General features: G+C 44.9%; 1 protein-coding gene across 4 annotated transcripts in view; it reads right to left on the reverse strand.

Moving 5' to 3' along the window:
• PRKCE (protein kinase C epsilon) overlaps positions 1–17576 on the reverse strand; it is a 496664-nt gene that overhangs the window by 268692 nt on the left and 210396 nt on the right. The window lies entirely within an intron of this gene.

Here is a 17576-nt window from a genome sequence, read left to right on the forward strand (position 1 = left end):
TGTATACAGTATTATCTTGCCTTTACATTTTTTTTTTTCTCCCCAAAGCCCCAGTACATAGTTGTATATCTTAGTTGTAGATCATTCTAGTTCTTCTACGTGGGATGCCACCATAGCATGGTTTGATGAGAGGTGTGTAGGTCCGTGCCCAGGATCTGAACCAGTGAACCCTGAGCTGCCAAAGCAGAGTGCATGAACTTAACCACTCGGCCACAGGGCTGGCCCCCTTGCCTTTACATTTTAAGTCATTTTATGGTCCACGTGTCTAGTCTCCCCAAAGCATCCTGGGAGAGGGTGCCAGGTTTAGAAAATAAAAATACAAGATTCCCAGTTAAATTTCAACTTCAGATAAAAAATGAATAATTTTTTTGGTATAAGTATGTCTCATGAAATATTTGAGGCATAGTTATACCGAAAAATTATGCAGAGTTGATCTGAAATTCAAATGTAACTGGGCATCCTGTATTTTATCTGGCAAACCCAATCCTTCCAGTTCTTTGAGCTTCAGCTTCACTCACAGCCCCAGCTGCTGCCTCCCAGGACTCTGTCCCAACGGTGAGGCTGTGCCGTGGATACAAAATCCTTCCCCAAATTTCAAGAAAAGAAAAGGAATGACATTAAGAAAAATGGTATTTTTTTAAAGCTCGTGTTACATGTCTATTAATATATTAAGGAATAACGTCTGAACTAAGATGGCCCTAGGGTATTGTCCTGCAGGCGGGGCAGCCTTGGAGGACCACTTATTCACTGGTTTCTTTAAATGAAGTCCTTCTAACTTCCTTCGAATCGATCCCCTTGGGCTTTCAGACTACTGGCTGGTGACTTGCACTAAAAAACACACTGAAATAAAATCATTTAGACTAGCATCTCCCCAACTCAGTTTTACTTTTTGGAACTGTATTCCTGAAGGAAACTCCCAGAAAAAAGCATGGGTCTGTGGTTGAATAAGCAGGAAACTACATGCAGTACATGTCCATCTGGGACGGTCACTGGGAACAGCAGCATATTAAAGGCCTGTGGAGTCTTGCAGCAAGGAGTCTCAGTTGCTTCTTCCAGCACTATCCAAGTTTATTTGACCGCGGACCCCACTGGCCTCCATTTCCCCCATCTAACACCTATTAACCCTATAGAGAACACTTTGGATATTAGAAACAGTGAACATTTCTCAAACACAACTAACCCTTGAGATAATACTTCTTTCTACCCCCCTAGTTAGGTCTAGGTCTCTTCAGAAGTGTCCTTGCCCTGCTCCCAGCCCTGTTCAGTCATGGTCTTCCTTCTGGCTTTTCCCAAGCTCCACCTCTTCCACGAAGACTCCTTGACCTCCTGACCTCTCCAGCCAACACTGACCACCTCCTTCTTTGCTTCTCTGACCTTTCATTTAGCAACTATTTCCAGCACACTGTTTCACACATCCAATGCCCTCAGGACATTAATCCAAATATCTGGATTTGGTTCTTTTGCTCTTATTTTCTGATTCTTTCATTTCCATATATTTTGGTTCCTTAGCTAGACTTGAGGCTCCTTGGGGATGAGACTCTTTTCCTGCTTAACTAAAGCCCCTTAGTGCAGGATGGGCTGGGCATCCAGTAGGCCTTTCGTAAAGCTTGTTGACAGAGTTATGTCTATTCACACACCTGTGTTCCAATTGTCGCAGATTTCAGAAACAATGGATGGTTTTTGCAAAAGAGCCATGAGCTGGCTTCACGCATATACCATGAAAGATTAGTCCCAGTGTTGCCTTCTGATCCATACACTCATCATGTGCCCCTCACATCAGTCGTTACACCCCTAGCAGACATTCCAACTCCAACCCAAACCAGTGGAGGAGGGAAACACCTGAGAGGACCAGAGATTTTCATGAGGCTGAAATAATTTCCCTGTTAGTTTATAAGTCAAAATTCCCAAGGATTATGAGATCTATAGCCTAGAAATTCAAATGATTTCAATTATTCTCTCCTGGGAAATACCATTTCACTATCCTAAGACAAAGATGGCCACGTACTCTTATAAAAAAGAAGAGATTGCAAAATGACCTACTCTCAAACTCTGAAGTCACTGCACTCTTTTATTTAACACGCATGGCTGAACTTCAGGGTTTTACAGACAGTGCGCTGTGAGCGCCATTGATAACCAAGGCCTATGCGATGCAGCCTTCTAACAATTCAACTGCATTCCCATAGTCTTCAGGGGACTTTCATCTTCTACCCTGAGACTCTGACTTAAAAAGAAAAATCTAGGCAACAATAGGGGATTCTCCAAAATACAGAATGGGAAATCTAAACACATTGTACAAATAACTGTGCACACACTTCACTGTCCCAGAAGCATACTTCTTTGCATCTCAAGTCAATTATAAAAAATCTTCACACTCCACACTCGCAGCTTTAAATAAATAGCCTTGGTTTCCAAGGTGAGATAGACTGATCTCCCTCTGAACAACAACAAGTGATAAAAATATCAGTAATAAACTGATTTTTGTAAGTCAGTTATTTTCTAAAAGGCATAAAAGTCTTTCCAAGAAGCCCCAAGGCGACCTTCATTAGATTTAGTTTCTGAAAAATCAAATGAAAAATATGTGAACTGGCTAATACATTTCCTCAGTGAAAACACTGCCAGGTCTGAGCATTTGGTATTTGGTAAGAAGCTTCTTAACATTCTAAATCACTAATACCTTGCTCATCCTCATCTCAATCCTCAAGCAATCGATTAGGAATACCCAGCACAGACATTGTTGTTTTGCAAGCACAATTCATAGTAAGGTTTGTATTTTCTAACAATTTCTGTATCTCAGAAATCTCAATAAGATTTCAGGTAAAATGGAGTCCAAACATATTCAGTGAGGTTTGGTGGATCAAATCATTTCTCATCATTTAGGATGTCAGCCTAAATGTCAACACTTCAGAGTCCTTTCCAGGCCACCTAGTTAAAGCACCCCCACCCCACTCCCATGTCTGATATGGTTCTCTACAACATTAATTACCTGATTTTCTCTTTCTCAAAGTCCTTAAAGCACCTATATTACATTCCTCATTTGTTAAATATTTACTGTCCATCCCCCATCAGTAGAAAACAATCTAAAAGACCTCCTTGCAGTCAGGCCTCTGTCTGGTTCAGAGCTGCATTCCTAGTGCCTAGAATGGGGCCTGGCAGACATTTGGAAACCAATTACACTTAAAATTTTTAAATTTTACAGTGGTAAAATATATATATTACATAAAATTTACCATTTTAACCATTTTTACGCGTACAGTTCAGTGGCATTAAGTACACTCACATAGTTGTGCAACCATCACCACCATCCATCTCCAGAACTTTTTCATCTTCCCAAACTGAACTCTGTACCCATTAGACATTAACTCTCCATTCCCTCTGCAACCACTATTCTACTTTCTGTCTCTATGAGTTTAACTACTCTAAGACCTCATCTAAGGTCTTAAACCTTATATGCCCCTTTGTGTCTGGCCTTTTTCACCTAGCATAACGTCCTCAAGGTTCATCCATGAGGTAGCATGTATCAGCATTTCATTCCTATAAGGCTGAAGAGGATTGCATTGTATGTGTATACTACATTTGTTAATCCATTCATCTATCAACGGACAGTTGAGTTGTCTCCACATTTTGGCTATTGTGAATAATGCTGCCGTGAATATTGGTGTACAAATATTTGTTCTAGTCCCTGCTTTCAGTACTTCAGGGTATATACCCAGGAGCAGAATTGATGAATCATGTAGTAATTTGATATCTAATTTTTTGAGGAAACACCATACTGTTTTCCATAGTTGCTGTACCATTTTACATTCCCACCAGCAATGCACAAGGGTTCCAATTTCTCCACATCCTTATCAACACTTGTTATTTTCTGGGTTTTTTTTTTTCTTTTCTGCCAATTGAATTTTATCTAAAGCAACAGTTCCCACTTACGTCTGTTGTAGATTAATGGATCTAATGAGCAGAAGCTTTGAATGGGACTTGGTTTACCACCTAATGCATAATCAGAGGTCAAGAAGAGCTAAATAAAAATAATTGACCTTTCACAGTTCAGCCTGAGCTAACAGCACAAGGATTATTTCTAAATATTTAGAGTCACCTCACACTGGAAATATAAGCAAGTCAAAGAAAAAAGAACCAACTGCTGGGTAGCTCTCTCCCCACACTAGCATCAACCTTTTCTGCAAAAAGCCCCAGTCAACAGCACGTGGAATCTCAGGCAGAACTGCTCTGCAGCACGAACTACAGGCCCTGCCACTTCTGGAAGTGCATGAAACGGCCTTTGGAAACTGTGTGGTGTTGGCCATTAAGACTTGGAAGGAAGGAGGACTAGAAATTACAGCCATCTGAATGCAATTGTCTGCCTTTATCTTTGCCCAACACTCGAAGAGCCTATAAACATCAGTGGAGGGAAAAAGGTTTAATTTCCAAAGACATAAAATTTTGAGAGCTATGTGACCTCTGAGAGAGTAAGGACATCTGAGAAAACTATTTCCTGAAACTCAGATCCAGGCTTAGGGAATGAGGCCACCAGCCAAGGCTCAGTCTTTCACTCAAAATGTTTGCACATCAGCCTTTTCTGCCAGAGAGAAAAAGCTGCGGCCTATTTAACTGTGTCTCCCCAGCCCTTAACACATGGTTTGGCACCCGGCTTGGAATGAATATGTATTTCCTGAAACAATAAACGAATGGATGACCAATATAAGAAGACTGGGGGCTTTCTGGTTATAGAGGTGAGAGAATATTGCCTTCTTGGTACATTCCACCCAGACTGTTGCCTTTCTCATGGACCAGGCCTTCATGTTCTGTAAAGACCCAAGACAGCAGTCCTTCTGAGAAATCCCTGTAACCGTCATGGCCTCACATGAGTTCACAGGTGAGACAGGCCTTCTCCATCCCTGCCTCAGAGCCAGCCCTAGGGAACAGTAATCTGGCTAGAACAGTTTTCAATTCCCTCTCTCTCCTCCACAGTCCATTTCTATGTCCCGCTTCTCCCTGTCTCCGGCACCGGTACCCGTTTCCAACAATAACAACAGTAGTGGTGATAATGATGGCAACAGCCAACTTCCTTTATTGCTTTACAGTTTACATAGGGCTTTCAAGTGCATTAGCTTATTTGACACTCGGCATAACCTGACAGGAAAACCAAGGGGAGATCTGACTTACCGAAGGTATGTGAGCAATATGTGGTAGAATCAAGTCTCCAGACTCCAAAATCCCAGCTCTGTTAGTGACTTCCTGCTCCTTAAATATTACCCAAGCACATACTAATCTCAAAACCAAAACTCTCATCCTTCAGGACTGCTCTCAACTACCCACTGAGAGGAAAGATGGCTCCCAGTGGATAGACCCCACTCATACTCATGTGTTCATGATTGCAAATGATTCCATGTGCTTGCGGTAGTTGTAAGATATGTTCACAAATTCTTTCATACTCCTCTCTTCAAGAGGTGGAGCTTAATTCCCCTCCCTTCCAGTGTGGGCTGGACTTAGCCGCTTGCCTCTAATCAATACAGTAAAGTGACGATGTGTGATTTCAGAGATTGGGTCATAAGAACCACGGTGGCTTCCTCCTTGCTCTCTCTCAGATCACTCTCTGTGAAGGAGGCCAAGTGCCATGTTGCGAGGACACTCTAGCAGCTCTGTGGACAGACTCACAAGGCAAGAAACTGAGGCCTCCTGCTAACGGTCATTTGAGAGAGCCGCTTGGGAAGTGGATCCTCCAGCCCCAGCCAAGCCTTCAGATGATGGGAGTACCAGCCAGAAGATTGACTGCAACCTCATGGAGTCCCTGAGCCAGAAACAACAAAGCTAAGCATCTCCTGAATTCCTAACCCACAGAAACCGCGAGCTAACAAATGTGAATTGTGTAAAGCAGCTGGAATTTTGGAATAATTTCTTACACAGCAATAGGTACCTAATACAGTTTTCTATCACTTAGGGAATATTTATACTTCAAGAAAAGTTATGTTTAAAAAACTTTTTATTTTTATTTATTTATTTATTTTGAGGAAGATTAGCCCTGGGCTAACTGCTGCCAATCCTCCTCTTTTTGCTGAGGAAGACTGGCCCTGAGCTAACATCCATGCCCATCTTCCTCTACTTTATACATAGGACGCCTGCCACAGGATGGCTTTTGCCAAGCGGTACCATGTCTACACCTGCAATCTGAACCGGCAAACCCCGAGCCACGGAGAAGCAGAACGTGTAAACTTAACTGCTGCACCACTGGGCTGGCCCGAAAAACTTTTTATTTTTATACCATTAACGTATACTTATTTTATTAAAATTTTAAATATAGATAGAAGACAAAATTTTAAGAAATTACCCATATCCTCATGCAAGATAACTAATTTTATCATTTTAATGTGTAACTTTTCATGTTTTCTATTTATGTGTGTTTACTTTTCCTACAAAAAATGAGCTCATATTACTTAGATTCTGCTTTTTGTCATTCAACAATAATGGATACTATTTCAAGTCACTACAGATAAAATTAAAACAATATTTGGAATAGTTGTGTAGTATTTTATTGTATAAGTATACCAAAATATACTTAACCAATCCTTTTTTTTTTAAAAGAGCTTTAGGGCTATAACCATTTGTCCCTGTCATTAACGAGGCCACAGTGGGTAAGTGTCCCAGCGCCCTGGGTGCGCTTGCCCAGCCATGTCCTTAGCATATTGGTAGAAGTGGAACTGCTGGGTAAGAAAAGGTACATGCTTCTTAAAGGATTGTCATACATGTTGCCAAATTATATCAAAGATTGGGCAAATTCATATCCTCCCAGCAGTTTGTCGGGTGTCCCTCTCCCCGTACACTGGCCAGCAGAGGTTATTATTAAAAGCCAAGGCTGAATTCAAACAATTGAATCTGTAGTGACGGAGTTTCCCGCAGACCAACAACAAGATATTTGGGTGGCTGAGGAAGCGATTTTCTCAAATCACACACTATACTGCAACGTTCCCTCCCAACTCCCCTCCAAACTGACTTTGCCTCCTCTTGGTTTAGCCAGACAGACCAGGAGAGAAGGTAGAGATGATCTCTACCACGAAAGGCACCAAAATGCAGTAGTAGAAGATGTGGCACTGTCTTCTGGTGCCCCTCCAGACATCCGGCAGTTATCTTGGGCAAATGCACCTTTTTTCCCCTAAAAATCCTCGATGGCATTATGTTTTATAACACTAGTTACTCATTCATCCCTCTGACCTATATAAACTTTTCTCAGATTTTCAAGATAAAAATGTAACATAAAAAACCATCAAATGACTTATTCCTGTCAGCCTGAACAAGGTGGGCAGCCTGACGAATGAGAGGAGCTTCGAATCATCAGAACTATGGCCACACCGTCTTGCACAGGAGTCATCAGGCTGTGTCCTGAAGAAAACTGGTGTCCTACAAGAGGTCTAAGATACAGTCTGAGGAGGGCTGGCCAAGGTTACACGGGTGAATGGGTGCACAGACGGGTGGATGCGGCGGCAGATGGATCTAACAGAGAGTAATCCTAGCCTCCTTATGGAACTAAAGAGTGGACAGTTCTCTAAGTTGTTTGTATATATGTTTAATAAAATTGTGGCTTTTCAAAGGACATATTATATTTAATGATATGCCAATCCAGTTATTAATGGTCATTACTTCTTTCTCATACATCCTGGCTTTAAAGTCTGCACATGAAGCTCTGGACCACAAGCAGGTGACCTCAGGTTATTTATAAACATGCATTTATCTATTTCAGAACTATTTACCAACTGCATATATTTTCTCTATAACCCATTCAAATAAAACTATTTGTATACTCCACTACTTTGGTAAGGGCATATTGACACAAAATTGCCTCTTGTCTTAGAAGAAAAATATGTACATTATGCTGTTTACCAAAAAAAGGCCAATTTCTTGATTTGAATATGTAAAGCCAATATATAAAAACTCAGAGAAGGGGAATACAGAAAAAAGCTGAACAGGAAAAATAGGCATTGAGGTGGTCATATCCCCCTTGTAGGAGGACTGGGAGGTGCAACTTCCTGGAGACAGGAGCTCCCTCTCAGCCACGGCCGCTCGAAGCCCATAACCTTCAAATCTCTTCCCTTGGAGCCTGTGCAGACCACCTGTAGGCAGGGTGGGGATGACTACAACCATTTAATGAACCTAGAAGAGCTCCGTGCACCTGAGAGGTTAAGTGACCCGGGCGAGGTAACAGAGCCAGCTTGAAGATGAGAACCAGACCCCGATCTTCTCACACCTCGCCAGGGCGACATCAAGGTTACCAACACTGCCTCGTGGATGACAGCCTCGGCTTATGCACATCCAGGACAGCCATCGTAAAGTGCTGGGGCTCCACCTGAGGGCCCTTCTGCACCTGAGGCCTTCCTCATGAGCAAACATTCCCGCAGCCACAGCCCAACACCAGCTCCTCTGGCACCCCGTGCCCGTGCCCTCCCTGCTTCTACCTTAGAGGCTCCACTCTTGTGGCCCCACAGCACTTCTCTACCCCTGCACAGGTCTCACCTTGACGAGACGACGCCCACTTTGCCAGTGCACTAGGATGGGGGCCACGCCCTCTGCACTCGGTTCCCCAGCCCCTAACAAGCAGAAGCCCTCAGTAAAATTGGACTCAGCTGCAATGGAAAAGTGGCCACCAGCTTCCCTGCATGCCTTATCAGTGACTTCACCAAATGATGAATAAAACATGGACACTTTGCATAAACTCAGAAGAGCATTTTTCCCCTAACCAAAGTGAAGAAGCAAAGAATGAATTAGGCTTTTCCTGGTGTCCTACAGTTATTCCTTTTAAAATCCCCACATGGCTATCTTGCCTTAGTCAGCTGCACCATTTATCCCCATAGTCCACAGTCCAGCCCAGGGACAACAAGGCACATAGAGACAGCTAGGACTACCCTCACTACATCTTAGGGGCTTTTTCTTTTTAAGAGAAAGTTCCCATTTTTTCATTGAAACTCCCCAAAGTCGGTATTATGGGGATCAGGGTCACCGCTACTGGGGAGCTGTGTTACTATAGCATCTGTGTTCCACGGGAGAGCGACACAACATGAGTGACCACCAGTGAAAAAACAAAAGAGAAATCGATTTGTGAAAACATACCTAACCCACACCATTTATCCTCAAAAACATTTACTTCATTTCTCAGCAGACATCTTATCTTCTCAGCACGTGGTAAAACCCTTATGACTAACGCCCTCGACAGGCCCCATGTCTGCCCAAGTCCCCACGTTTGCCCAGGGGAGACGGAAGCTGGATGACACTGACGAGCTCACTCTTAAAAGGAACATTTTCTTCTACTTTAGGGGGCAGTGGAAGTTAACTACTGTGTGCCAGGCAACACAGAGAGTGTTTCATATACACTCAAAGCCCATCTTCACGGCAGCTCCGTGAAATGGCATCCTTACCCCTGGTCCAGCCTTAGGGAAACGGCAGCTCAGCCACGGTAAGCACGTTGCCCCGTCTGCCCTCCCCGACACGGGCCAGGCCGCCTCACCTTAGGAGATTCTTCAGTGTTACTCTAACTCCCAGGCATTCGATCCATTTTTCTCCTTAAGTTTACCCTATTAATTGTTAGTATTTCCTTTACTGGATGTTTAACTTCCTCTCAAGATGTCTGTACCCAGCATTAAGCAGATATTCATTGCTCAGCAAAGTCATTAGCTCCCTTAACCTTCCTTTATCCAACAACCCATGTCCTTAAATCATCTGAACGAGATAAGTTCCAGGTTTCCCGGCAGCAGTTCTGGTTCTGAAAGCCTGTGGGCTAAAGTCAGAGGTCTAAAAGAAACCTTCAAAAACTGCCGTCAAGATGACTCTCATCGCCGTTACTCAACAGACATGTGTTTACGGAAGAACTCTCACGTACCCGTCCCGTGTGGCAACACTGCAGGGTATGGGAGGGGTGGCGTTTACAGAATGCCTGCCATGTCCAGGGGGCATCACGCACGTTCCCTTTTTAATCTGAGGTACATTTGTATCCATTTTACAAATGAACAAACTGAGGCTTAGAGAGGTTCAAAGTTCCTCCCATGGAAGCAGAGAGGCAGATTTAGGGCCCCAGCCCCTCCAGGGCTTCCCACACGCCGCTTGGCACAGTGGTCAGGGCCCAGGGGCATCCAGAGAGCAAACCAGGCCTGGGCTCAGAGTTCCAGCCCGGCTAGCAAGCCTGGCTGTCCAACAGAAAAAGAACCTGCAACTCAAGTGGGTGTGTGCAGTGGGATTGATGAGGGTCTGAACAAGAGTGGCCTCTGAGGTGGGCACGTCGGGAGGCCCCGAGCAGAAGGACGTGAGCCAGGCTGTGATGGGGGAGCGAGAGGCTGACCTGATGGGCAACCTCTCCTGTGAGGCCCCAGCACACTGAACCCGCCGGACAGTGGGCATTTTCGTGGGTCTTCCCGTGTATTGCCAACTCCCCACAAGTTCTCTGAAGGCGCAGGTCACTTCTTTCTTTTGTTTCCACCCACCACCCAGCTGAACACTCTCTAGGTGCCCTGACCCAACTCTCCCTTGTCACTCTTCCGTACTTGAACTTTGCTGTGGAGGTGGCCTTCAGGGTTCTGTGAGGGACACAGTCAGCCCAAATCAGGGGCCTCTTTCAACACTTCTCTGAACAGCTGAACGAGGCTGATGGGAAAGTGGGCAGGAGGCCCAGGCTGACTTTCATGGTGATTTCCTGAGCTGCCTGGGAACGCTGGCCTTGAGGAGCCATCAGTCAACAGCAACTCCGGGGGGTACATTACTGACTGTTGTGCATTTCTGATCTCTCTCTCTGCAAACAGCACAATGATCCATATCAAAGTTCCATATTGGTGCAAACTAAGGACAATCCTCTTGCCATCAGTGTGTGCAAGTAAATCCATATCCCATTAAGCAGCCACTGTCACTCAAGCACATGCATCTCTTCCCTCTATTTATATAGACACACACTTGAGTCTCCAGAAAACCTTGCTGCTTGACTCTCAGCCACCTCCAGAGCATCCTTTTAAACCAGGTAGGCACTCAAAGTACACCCGGGAGAATGCAACCACAGGGTCTCCACTTGGTTTATACCACAAACAGAGCAAACACCTAACCCCCCATCTTCCCAAACTCCGCTCCCCCTCCATCTTGTCTGACCTCAACTTACGACTCATGCATTTCTACCTCTGCAGTTTACATTGGACCTTCCCTCTTTCTAATTTTTCCCCCTGTTCTCTCCTTCTGGGAAAAAAGAAAGCATTGAATATCTAGTGAGCTCCCACGTGCTGGCACAGAAGAGAAATACAAAGAGCTGTGGCATGCTGTCCAATGAGTTCATCAGTCTAAATGGACAGACGTGAGACACGACAGGACCTGGCGAGCAATGCACACAGGGGCCATAGGAGCTGAAAGGAAGCAGTCACCTCTCTGTGCGGAGGTCAGCAGAACCTGCGTGGAACAGGGATTTTGCTAGGCAGAGAGCAGAGGGGAAGGCCTTCTGGACAACAGAACCATCAATGACCAAAGAACGGAGGTGGCAAAGGAGGGCGTTCGCGGACTTGCTTAGCCAGAGAGGAGGGTTTCCAGAAGGACAGATGTGGCTGAAAATGGAGACCAAACATCGACTGTGGAAGGCAGGGCCAATGAAAGGAGTTAGCCTTTATCTTCCAGGCAACAGGAGGATATCAAAGATTTTTCTAGCCACCGTGCTGTTCTGGTGGAGACGCAAGCAGCAGCAGAGCTGTGTAGGAAGGAGTGGCGGTAGGAGCAACTAGAAGCAGGAAACCTGTACAGGAGCTGCTCTGGGGCACCTGGGTTCTTGCAGTTGCCATGGGAATGGAAAAACAGGAGCAGCATATGCAAATAGTTTTTAAGGAAAACAAAGACCTTGTGACTGTGCTAAGAACAATGGAGAGGATGCTGTCCAAGATGACAGTGATGTTCAGAGTGGACACTTACCGTTTTGAGTGCTTAGCATCTAAAAGCCTTTCTATCTGGGGGGAATCCCCCATCACAGGCTTCTTGATGGAAGGCAGAGTCTCATGTCTTCTAGAAAAGCTGAAGGAGCCAGACTCCTTTCTGCTTCCCCTGGCAGCCACTGTTCAGGTGTGTCACCTACTTCCATCAATCAGACGGTCCCACGTGGGACTTTGAAATTTGAGGGATGACAAGGACACAGGGACAGGTTAGTATTCAGTCCCAGAGGAGGTATCCAGCAGTGATGGCCAGCATCAGGGACGGTGACTGGGCCAGAGAGCTCCTGTGGTCCGACTTGGGCTGGGCTTCCTGTAGTCTGGCAGAGTGTGGTTCTCCAGCCTGGAGATTCTTTAGTTACCCAAAGGGCTCCCAACAAATTCCTTTAGTGAGAATCACACTGATAAAAATATCTAATTCAATCCATGCTCTGTGCCCCTCCTCAAAGCCTTCATCTCAAACACCCAGACCACATAGCCTCTTGCTCGCTGAACCACTCTAGCACGTTGGAACTGAGGTGCTCACTGGGTACCTAATTTGTGCTCACTTCTGTTAGCCAACACTCCAAGGACCAACTGGACTGCAAGTGTTGTCACAACACAGGCTGACATCTTCTCCTGCACCCACTTCTGTGGCCTCATGCCATCCCAAACAACAAAACCTAACTCGTTCCCACACTAGCATAGCACCTTGGGCAGGGCAGGCACTCTGTATACACCTGAATTTCATTGATTCATTCTAGGAAAAGCTGAAGAACCCCTCACATGAGTTAAAAGTCCTTATCGCTGCAATGTTTAGAAAATTTCGTAAAAATATTGAGAAATAAGGTAGAGAAAAAACAGGGGTAGAATAGCAAAAAAACATATTTTTTATGATAATTTTTGTTTCAAAATAGTCCAGGGGGAAGAGGAAATGGGGACAAGGATGGAGGAAACGAGACTGGCCATGCATGAGTAGATAACTCGTAAGCTAGGAATAGGCACGTGGGGATTTATTATATTATTCTCTCTACTTTTGATATTGAAATTTTCTGTGACAAAAACTTTACAAGATTAGATGACATCAAAATTAAATGACTATCCTTGAAAGTCTAAGCTTGAACGGAGCGGGCATCAAAATCTCTGGTGATTGTGGTAAGTAATTGCTACAGACAGATAGTAAGCAGTGAGCTCCACGTTTTTAGGGATTTAGGAATAATGCAAATCCTTCATTTATGAAAAAGTTTACACGGGGTGGGGGGGAGGCACTTCGGTAGGGAAATCAGCATGGGAGGAGGGGGTGTTGAGCCTATCCATATGCAGCTCACACAGGGTCCCCCCTCATTCCACTCTTTACAGTGATGGGCAGAGGAAAAGTAGACACCACGAAACACCTTTGTACACATAGGAAACTGGTATCCATCCCATAACTTCATGTTCAGTAAATCAGGACATGTAAACATTGAAGGGAGTCAGAAACCTGCTCATGACTGTGCAGACTAACTTCCACCTTTCAGCACCCTAATCCTGTAACTCCCCTTTTCCTGTTCCCAGGAAGGCTGCACATAAATCCACGGAGGGCACGTCTGACTGACTTCCTACTGGAACTCACCTAATGTTAAGAAGCGGGGTGTCCACTCAGATTTGAGTGCTTTTTCAAACAGCCAATGCCCTGTTTCAATCCTTAAACCAAGACTTCAAAAAGGATACACATGCTACAGACAAACTCTTGGTTAGATAGTTAAGCTAGAAAATTAAAATCAATGAAAAATACGCCATAAGACACAAGTTCATCTCTGAAGGTGTCCTCTCTTACCCTCTTCAGCATCATCTGATTTTTGGAAGGCACTTACCAACTACATTTACTGCTGGTCCAGTTCTCATCATTACCACCAGGGCTTTGCCATCCTGGCTGCAAATCCTTAGAACCAGGGGGCCACCTTCTCCTGCCCTCATGCATCTCACGCTCTGCTCAGCTGTAGCTGTCACTCATAGAAGTCTCCCGCACTTACCTCCTCCACCCGGGACACTCTCACCAGAGACTCTGAGCTCCCTTCCTGCTGCCTTCATTTTCCCTGACCTAAATGCAGTTCCTTCTCTGCAACACCATCTGCTTCTATAACAGATCAACACACAGGACATGTGGTCTCTAACTGATCAACACTTTATTATTGTTGTAACTTCTACTAGTGATCACTACAAGGCTACCTCCATAGAGGCCCCAGGATTCCAAAGAGAATCCCCTCTTGTCCACACAGGCTTGTTTCACAAGGCAGGGTCTCCTCCTTTCTGGTTCTCCTTGAAGGGCAGAGTGCCCTCCTCACTTTAGGAAATCCTATCATTTCGATAGTAATTGCTCCTGATCAAGACTAGCGAAAAGGTCAATTCCTTGGAAATAAAACAAACCTTTTCTCCAAAGCATGCTCTGGCTTCCTCTTTGAAATAGCGTTTCTCACAGAGCTTGGGAAACACTACTTCGGCGTCTTTTAAAAGTGGGGCTTTCCTGTGGCCAATAAGTTTGGGGAACCCTTGGATGCTGTATCCCCATCTGGAGAATCACACACACATGAGCATAGCCAAGACTCCACAATTAAGATACATTTTTAACATATTGTGTCCCTAATAACATCCAGAATTCTCTAGAACTCCCCCTTGGGATGTTGCAGATACAGCTTAGTCCCAAAGTAGCTCAGCAGAAACCAGAGGGCAAACCTGTGGCCTTTTGCTGCTTTTAACTCTTTGCTGCCTGTTATCTGAGGGCATCAACACACAAGCCCAAAGAATCACACCATTCCATGCTCTGCTATAACCTCAGTTCTCTCCTTTTCAGCTGACTCTGGAAATCAGGGTCCGTTTCTATTGATCATCGAGCACAGGGGATACAAAAGATTGGTTCTCAACATACATTCTTCCCTCCTCCTAGTGTGCCCACCAGCCCTTCTAAGGGCAAGATGGAGGATGGAAAGCTAAAACCACATCTCCCAGATCTCTTACAGCTCAGGTTCCCGATGTGAGAGTCTGGTTTGGCCAATCAGATGTACTTTTGAGGAAGTGGGAAAGCAAAGATGAGGCAGAGACCGTACTTCTGTGGTTGCTGCTCTTTCCTCAGCAAGTGAGGCCCAGGAAGCACTGGTTCTTCTTAGCCAAAGTTCCAGCATCCAGGTGCTAGCTTCATGGGCATCAGGAGACAAGACTAGAATGCCTGTGTGTAGGTGCGGATCAGAGCAGTGTGGCACGGTTCTGTTGATGGGAGCCTCTCAATCACAGCAGTCGCCATGTGGTTCTGGAGAAGCTGTTTCACGAGTAAAGAAGAGGCAGCAGCTTGCTTGGTGGTTTAGTTTCTTAGTGTGGCTTTGGGACACTCATTCCTGAAATTTCCACCTAGAGAACTGTGTCTTCAGAGCTCTTAACAATTCTTCAAGCCTTTTAATTCCCTACAATAAATCCCTTCCTCCCTATGTTTGCTACAGTGGATTCTGCTTTCTGCAACTGAACCTTGACCAACAATCTAAGTCAAGCTGTGTTCCAACAAGGATGCTCTAACCTTACAGGTTCGCCCTGATGGCTGTGGGATTCCAAGTAGAGTCACTGTCCAAGTAGGAAATCTCCTGGATGACCGATTGTAGCCAAAATTCTAGAAACCTGCAAAGCTGGCTTTCAGCAACCAAGCATGCATCCTGGGTCAGGTCAACATGGATGCTGGCCTTCCAAGCTGTAATGATGCCAAAACTCCTTCTGCAGAAGCAACTATCCGTTAGAAACCACTAGAGGCAGAAACCATGTAAAACCCAGGCAGAGGAGTTTACAGGAAGGAGCAATACACCTGCATTCTAATTCCAGCCCTTGTCACTTAAACTCTGAGTTGCAGACCCCTGTTCTACCAAGTGGGGATGGTGACATCATCAACCTCATAGGAAGATAGGAAGAGAGTAGACCTGAAAGGTCTTTGGGGGAAAAAAAGAGTATTCTATTAAAGGATGGCATTTATTACTACAATTATTATTACTAGCATCCAGAAATCATAACCAAGAACATCTTTTTCCATACTTTTAAAGACACTTGCTAAATCTTTAATACTCATAACTTTTCAGCACATTGGCAATTAGAGACAAAGTTTTATGAGCTTCATAAACAATCAGGGCTCAAAGTGCGATGCCTCCTTTCGATTATAGCCAAGCACTGGGAAGGTTTTTTAAAAAATCATTTCACTTCAGCCGTACTGTCAAGACTCTTTGCAGGGTTATTGTTTTCAGGTCAGTTGTCTTTTTGTGCTATCTTGCAAGATGGCCGGAAGATTTCCTGTACCCACGGGATTCTGGGTTTATGTTGTTGCTGCTGCTTGTTTGTTTTTGTTTTCAAGCAAGTATCACTCCTGTGCCTTCAGTTTTTGACACAACAGGAAATCAATACGGCAGGTCTGTTTCACTGCTAGCCTTAAAATGCCACGTCCCCTCGAAGCAAAACCTCTTGACACAATCTCAAAGTGCTGCTCTAAGGTAACAGACAGCCACAAGGCAGGGGCTCTCAGGAAGAAACAGTCTAACAGGCGGGAAAGCAGGCAGCAGCCAGACCAAGGGGAAGGAGCTCGGAGCACTCAGCGTGCAGAGGCGAAGTGGGTTAGGAAGTGGGACAAGTGGGAGGGGAACGACAGTCACCAGCAGCCAAAGCTTCTTGGGCTGAGGACAGTTCTACAATCCACTTACTATGCATTCCGGGGCCAAGAACACAAGTCAGCCAGCACGTGGGGCCCACAGCCCATGGGCCAGGGCAGGTAAGGGTTACACCTGCCAACAAGAACTGGGTCAGTAGCAAGAGGCCCAGGCAGGCCTCTCGATGAGGAGGACAAGGAGAGTCCACTGACCAGGGAGTCCTGAGGGGATGGTCCAGACCCTGAAGAAGGGGCGCCCAAGATTCCTTCCACATCTGATTTTTGGATTTACGTTACCAAAAAGCCCTCATTAAAACAAAACAAAACACATAACCCTACAGGATTCCCTTAATGATCCCCAGGGCATTTAAAATATGATTCAGCTTTTTAAATTGTATGATAGATAACATTTTAGAAAAATATCAACATAAAAATCAAAGCACCGAAACTCCAAAATCTGGAGATTTTTTAACCGTAAGAGAAAACATTTCACACTGCAACATGAAGTCACAGGAGTTGCTCAAACCCCAAAATATTCACTTTAGGATGTTTGAAGTGTTTGCTTTAACTAGACAACTGAAGCCCATATGTCGTCAATGACAGGCAAAGACATTCGGTTAGGGTATGATTATTCACCGCCACATGGCCAGCCCGGCCAAACGCACCCAGAGGGATGTATGAATTCACGTCGATTCACTGCTTTTAAAAATGAAGCTGGCTGGGCTTGTTTTGTGTGTAGGAAGACATATTTTAAAATGTACACAGCTGCCCTCTACAACCTGATAGATGACAACAGCTTCCTCCAAGGCCACTGGAGAACGAGCTGCAAATATACATGTCCCAGGCCAGAGGGCTGAGGGCAGGGCCTTCTGGAGAGAGCTCTGCTGTATTGTCTAGGACCTACAAAAAGGGAAGCTTTGTCAGGCCCCGTCCCTCCAGACACACACATCATTTTATTTGGAAGTCACATGGTGTGATTAAATTGAACTGGGTGGAGCACTGGAAACCCACAGTATTAACAACATAAT

Source organism: Equus caballus, chromosome 15 (genome assembly GCF_041296265.1).
Source record: "Equus caballus isolate H_3958 breed thoroughbred chromosome 15, TB-T2T, whole genome shotgun sequence".
Taxonomy (NCBI): Eukaryota; Metazoa; Chordata; class Mammalia; order Perissodactyla; family Equidae; genus Equus; species Equus caballus.